This window comes from Pongo abelii, chromosome 15 (genome assembly GCF_028885655.2).
Source record: "Pongo abelii isolate AG06213 chromosome 15, NHGRI_mPonAbe1-v2.0_pri, whole genome shotgun sequence".
Classification (NCBI taxonomy): domain Eukaryota; kingdom Metazoa; phylum Chordata; class Mammalia; order Primates; family Hominidae; genus Pongo; species Pongo abelii.
Genome location: NC_072000.2, coordinates 18337492 through 18343333, shown reverse-complemented (window position 1 = coordinate 18343333; position 5842 = coordinate 18337492). Strand labels below are relative to the sequence as shown.

At 42.2% G+C, this 5842-nt stretch overlaps 1 pseudogene; it reads left to right on the top strand.

The window, feature by feature from the left end:
- The first annotated feature begins 467 nt into the window (after window positions 1-467).
- On the top strand, window positions 468-2384 carry LOC134759937 (cell division cycle protein 27 homolog; annotated as a pseudogene).
- Window positions 2385-5842: the final 3458 nt, after the last annotated feature.

Below are 5842 nucleotides of genomic sequence, written 5' to 3'. Positions count from 1 at the left end.
ATTCGGGGCATCCGAACACAAGATGGGGTTTCTGACAGCGACTTAAGGGCCAGGACGGGCCAGAATCTGCCAAGGCTCATGTCCCAGGGTGGGGCCGATGGAACCCAAGGTAGAGGGAGTCAGCGGTCTGCACAGAGAGAGCTCCAGCCCTAGGCACCACCGTGCAGACCAAATCAGAAGGAACAGAGTCCTTCGTCCTACATGCCACATCGCTCCACTGAACATGGGAGCGGATCCGTTTTCCAAACACGAGGTGACTTTCACTTTGCAATGGATCACAAGGGGCCGGGCTTTCCAGAGTCAGCAGGATAAAGAAGTCATTCTGGCTTGGCCTCCTCCATTCCCCGGTAACTGGTGAATTTAAATGAGCCGAGGCTGGCCTGGCCGGAGCCGCTACATGGTGGAGGGGGGTGGGTGGGGTGGGGTGTTGCCTGAGGCACTGCAGAAATTGGGCCTGAGCCTCGAGGATGACCGTGCTGCAGGAACCCGTCCAGGATGCTCTATGCCAAGCACTAAACCACTATGCTTACCGAGATGGGGTTTTCCTCACAGAAGGCCTTTATGCAGAAGTACACTCAGAAGAAGCCTTGTTTTTACTGGCGACCTGTTCTTGCCTCCCAGAAAAGGCCTATAAAGCATATAGACTCTTGAAAAGTCACAGTTGTCCTGCACCGCAATGCAAATACCAGCTTGCAAAATGTTGTGTTGATCTCAGTAAGCTTGCAGACTGGGAACAAATCTTATCTGGTGGAGTGTTTAATAAGCAGAAAAGCCATGATGATATTGTCACTGAGTTTGGTGATTCAGCTTGCTTTCCCCTTCCATTGTTGGGACATGTATATTGCAAGACAGATCGGCTTGCCAAAGGATCAGAAGGTTACCAAAAGAGACTTAGTTTAAATCCTTTCCTCTGGTATCCCTTTGAATCATTATGTGAAATAGGTGAAAAGCCAGATCCTGACCAAACATTTAAATTCACATCTTTACAGAACTTTAGCAACTGTCTGCCCAGCTCTTGCACAACACAAGTACCTAATCACAGTTTATGTCACAGACAGCCTGAGACCGTTCTTACGGAAACACCCCAGGACACAATTGAATTAAACAGATTGAATTTAGAATCTTCCAATTCAAAGTATTCCTTGATTACAGATTCCCCAGTGTCTTCTATTGATTCAGCTGTAATTTCACCTGATACTGTCCCACTGGGAACAGGAACTTCCATATTATCTAAACAAGTTCAAAATAAACCAAAAACTCGTCGAAGTTTATTAACAGGACCAGCAGCTCTTAGTCCATAAACCCCAAGTTTTGGGATTTTGCCATTAGAAACCCCAAGTCCTGGAGATGGATCTTATTTACAAAACTACACTAATACACCTTCTGTAATTGATGTGCCATCCACAGGAGCCCCTTCAAAAAAGTAAGTTGCCAGAATTGGCCAAACTGGAGCAAAGTCTGACTTCTCGCAGAGTGGAAATAGCCGAGAGGTAACTCCAATTATTTCACAAACAGAAAGTTCTGGTCCATAAATAAGTGCAACACCTCAGGTAATGAGCCCCACTATGACATCTCCCCGAAATGCACTGCATCAAAAAACTTCATGACTCTTTATTAGTGACAGTTCCACAACCAAAGAGAATAGGAAGAAATTAAAAATGAAATTTCCACCTAAAACCCCAAACAGAAAAACAAAAAGTAAAACTAATAAAGGAGGAATAACTCAACCTAATATAAATGACAACCTGGAAATTACAAAATTGGACTCTTCCATCAATTCAGAAGAGAAAATATCCATAATCACACATCAGATTCAGGCTTTTAATCTACAAAAAGCAGCAGCAGAAGGCTTGATGAGCCTTCTTCGTGAAAGTGGGAAAGGTTATTTAGCTTTGTGTTCATACTACTGCAAAGAAGCTATAAATATTTTGAGCCATCTACCTTCTCACCACTACAATACTAGTTGGGTACTGTGCCAAATTGGAAGGGCCTATTTTGAAATTTCAGAGTACATGCAAGCTGAAAGAATATTCTCAGAGGTTAGAAGGATTGAGAATTATAGAGTCGATGGCATGGAAATCTACTCTACAACACTTTGGCGTCTTCAAAAAGATGTCTCTCTTTCATTTCTGTCAAAAGACTTAACAGACATGGATAAAAATTCGCCAGAGGCCTGGTGTGCTGCAGGGAACTGTTTCAGTCTGCAGCGGGAACACGATATTGCAATTAAATTCTTCCAGAGGGCTATCCAAGTGGATCCAAATTATGCTTATGCCTATACTCTATTAGAGCGAGAGTTTGGCTTAACTGAAGAATTGGACAAAGCATTAGCTTGTTTTCGAAATGCTATCAGAGTCAATCCTAGACATTATAATGCATGGTAAGTGGTAATGAAGTGTAAAGACAAATCTTGTTGATGGTGCTGGTAGTCACTAATTTTTCTTGTTAGATAGCTCTTTATTGTCATGAACTTGGTTACTAATACTTAGGGATGGTACATACTGGTCAATAACTTCAAAGTAACATGTTTTCTTATGAAATGTATGTCTTTAACAAACTCTTCAGTTAACTAATTATAATAGAATACCAGATGCTTATACTCAACAGTTTCAGTCTTCTACCAAACTTTTGCAAATACTGTAGTTGTGTTTTGTTTGTTTGCTTGTTTAGTTTTGTTAATTGATTTGTTAATTTTTCTTCAAACACAGAAATGGTGATTGGGACAAAAAGTGCTTGGGAAATTGGAAAGGAATAGCATAATTCACTTATTGGATAATAGAAAAAAACACCGAAAAATTCACTAGTTGCTGCTTTTTGACAGTGTTCCAGTTTATTGAGTTACTATTAAGAACTTAGTGTATCCTTTTATTTAGCAGTATCTCTGTTTTACTTTTTTGTATTTGTGTATAAGTAGACACATAGGAAATTACTACTACCCAGGCCATATTGTTATCAACTGAGTAACATATGAAAACGTTTGGTCCTACTTCTGCCTCAACACCATACTTACTGTTGACATTTATTGTATTTTTCTGGACTGACATACAAGTTTAAATATCAAGAGAAGGCCAGGCATGGTGGCTCATGCCTGTCATCCCAGCACTTTGGGAGGCAAAGGCAGGCAGATCATATCAAGAGATCGAGACCATCCTGGCCAACATGGTGAAAATCCGTCTATATTAAAAGTATAAAAATTAGCTGGGCATGGTGGTGGGTGCCTGTAGTCCCAGCTACTCAGGAGGCTGAGGCAGGAGAATCGCTTGAACCTGGGAAGTGGAGGTTGCAGTGAGTCAAGATTATGCCATTGCTCTCCAGCCTGGGTGACAGAGTGAGACGCCGTCTCAAGAAAAAAATAAAATAAAATAAAATAAAATAAAATAAAATAAAATAAATAAAATAAAATAAAATAAATAAGTAAATATCAAGAGAAAGTATAATTCTGAAGTCGTAACTCTGTGGAAGCTTTTTTGTCAGATATGGTTATCTTTGGGGTTAATTATTATAGCAGTTGAGTTTTAATACTTGATTTGCTTCTAAATCTGAAGCATTATATTACTAAAATATTTTTTGATTGGTGAATATGTTGTTCAATGGATTATATCACATTTTGCAGTAGTAGTTGCAGTGCCTGAAAGATTGCCAAAAAAATAGTGCTAGCTTTTGCTGACAAATTTAACAATCAACTTGCCAATATTGCCTTCTTTTCCAATAGCTATGTTCTCCATAATATTTTAAGAACTCAGTTCTTCATAAGGCTTGTGTTTTTTTTTTTATTTTTTCCCAAATCTGGTTGATCCTTGTGCTGTTGTTTTTTAAATGTATATTGTCTGTTCAGCTATTCTACAAGAGTCACATTCTTAAAAACCTTAACCATATCAAAAATTGTGTTTAAAGGAGGATTATTCAGATTGGCAAGTTTTTAGTAGGAGGAGTTTAAATGCTGACATATTTAGGTAACTCGAAATACTGAGCAACTTTATTCTAACTATTAAATAGATAACCATTCTTTTGTTTTCACTTTCACTATCATTAGCACCGTGTTTAATATCTTTTCTTCATCTATAACACAATCATAACGATATACAAAGCCACTCAAATAAAGCAGATATATTGTGCTTTAAAAAAAAAAAAAAGAAGTCATTATGTGGCACACAATGAGGTGTGACTCGAATCTAGAATCTCCAGTGAAAACCAATGAAACAGGGTCAAATCCCTTGTCTACCAAAAATAAAAAAATGAGCCAGGCATGGTGGTGCTGAGGCAGGAGAATCACTCTAACCCAGGAGACAGAGGTTGCAGTGAGCTGAGTCCTCGCCACTGCACTCTAGCCGCGGGGGGACAGAGCAAGACTCCATCTCATAAGCAAACAAACACAGAAAGCCAATAAAGCTGTTTAACTCAACGTGTCAGGCTCAGGTCTCTTGACAGGATACATCCAGCACCAGGGGAAACGTTGAGGGGTGGGGTGGAATCTATTTTGTGGACTCAAGGAAGGGTTTGAGAGACAGTCCCACAAACGTGACAGCCTAAAGAAGCCCCTCCACCCAAAAAGCAATATTCATTTGTATCCTGTAGCCACCCACGAGGGAGAATCGGGCTCTCTACAGACCCCCACCCCACCCCACCCCATCCCACCCCCCCACCTCATGAAATGAGCTGTCGCTGCATCAGGCTCTATTCACGCCGTGTGGTTTTGTAACCTCCAGCGTTTGTGCGTGTGTTGCGGGGTGGGGTTGGGGTGGCTGTGGACAGAGGAGGGGATAAAGCGGTGGTGTCCCATGGGTGCCCAGTACGTGGGACATGAGTGGGTTGGCCAGAGGCTAGGGAACTCATCTCCTGTCAGGACGTCTCCCCTCCTGGTCCCCTCTCTGACCTTTGCTCCACATCGCAGTTCAATGGGGATCTTGTGGGTGGAGTCATCATCCCTTTGGACTATAGTCAACGAAGGCCGGGCTCCCAAGAGTCTCCCCGGAGTCGGGGCCTTGGCCAGGCTCACAAGGATGCTGACGGAGATGGTTGGTGACGGTGATGTACGTTGCAGACCTCGGGCCAATGCAGAGGTATCCATTGGACCTCGGTGTTACAGGTCAGCTTTGCAGAGTCCCGTGCATCCTTCCAGAGACTCATCCAGCACTAGCAAGCATGGTCCCGAGGATCCCAGCTCCCAGCAGAAGCACTTTTGTTCACACAGAATCCTGGGCAGGAAAGTTCTCAGCAGGTTTAGACCTCCTAGCCAAAAAGCCAAAGTCACTTCTGGGATTTTTTTTCAAAGAGCCAGTGGTTCCACAAAGGGCCATGGGTAGTTGCGGAAATGGAGAGACGTGTTTGCAGATACATATTTGAGACAGAACGGACAGGGCTTGGTCATAGGTCATGGAGGACATGAGCAGATGCACATTGAGAAAACCCTCCCAGCATCCTAGGTGAACGGAGGTATGATTTTTCGAGACAGTCGAGCTAGAAGCAATGCCAGATTTTAGGGTTGGATATTTATTAATATGTACTATCTACGAGGTATCCAAGTCCAGAAATCAACTCTCCAGTTCTGTACAGCATTCTGTAGGGAGATCAAATCTGGGATGTCTAAAGTTAAGAATTCAGGCCGTGGTAAGGGATTAGATTAGATGTACTTGAACTTATTTTGCCAAGAATGAGAGGGCAGAAGATAGAGACAGCCAGAGAGCGAGCGAGCGAGAGATAGAGAGAGAGAGACAGAACAAACAGAGACAGACAGAGAGACACAAAGATACACAAAGAGAGAAAGACAGAAAGAGAGAGAGACAGACAGATAAAGACACAGAGAAAGACACAAATGGACAGAGATAGAGAGAAACTGAAAGAG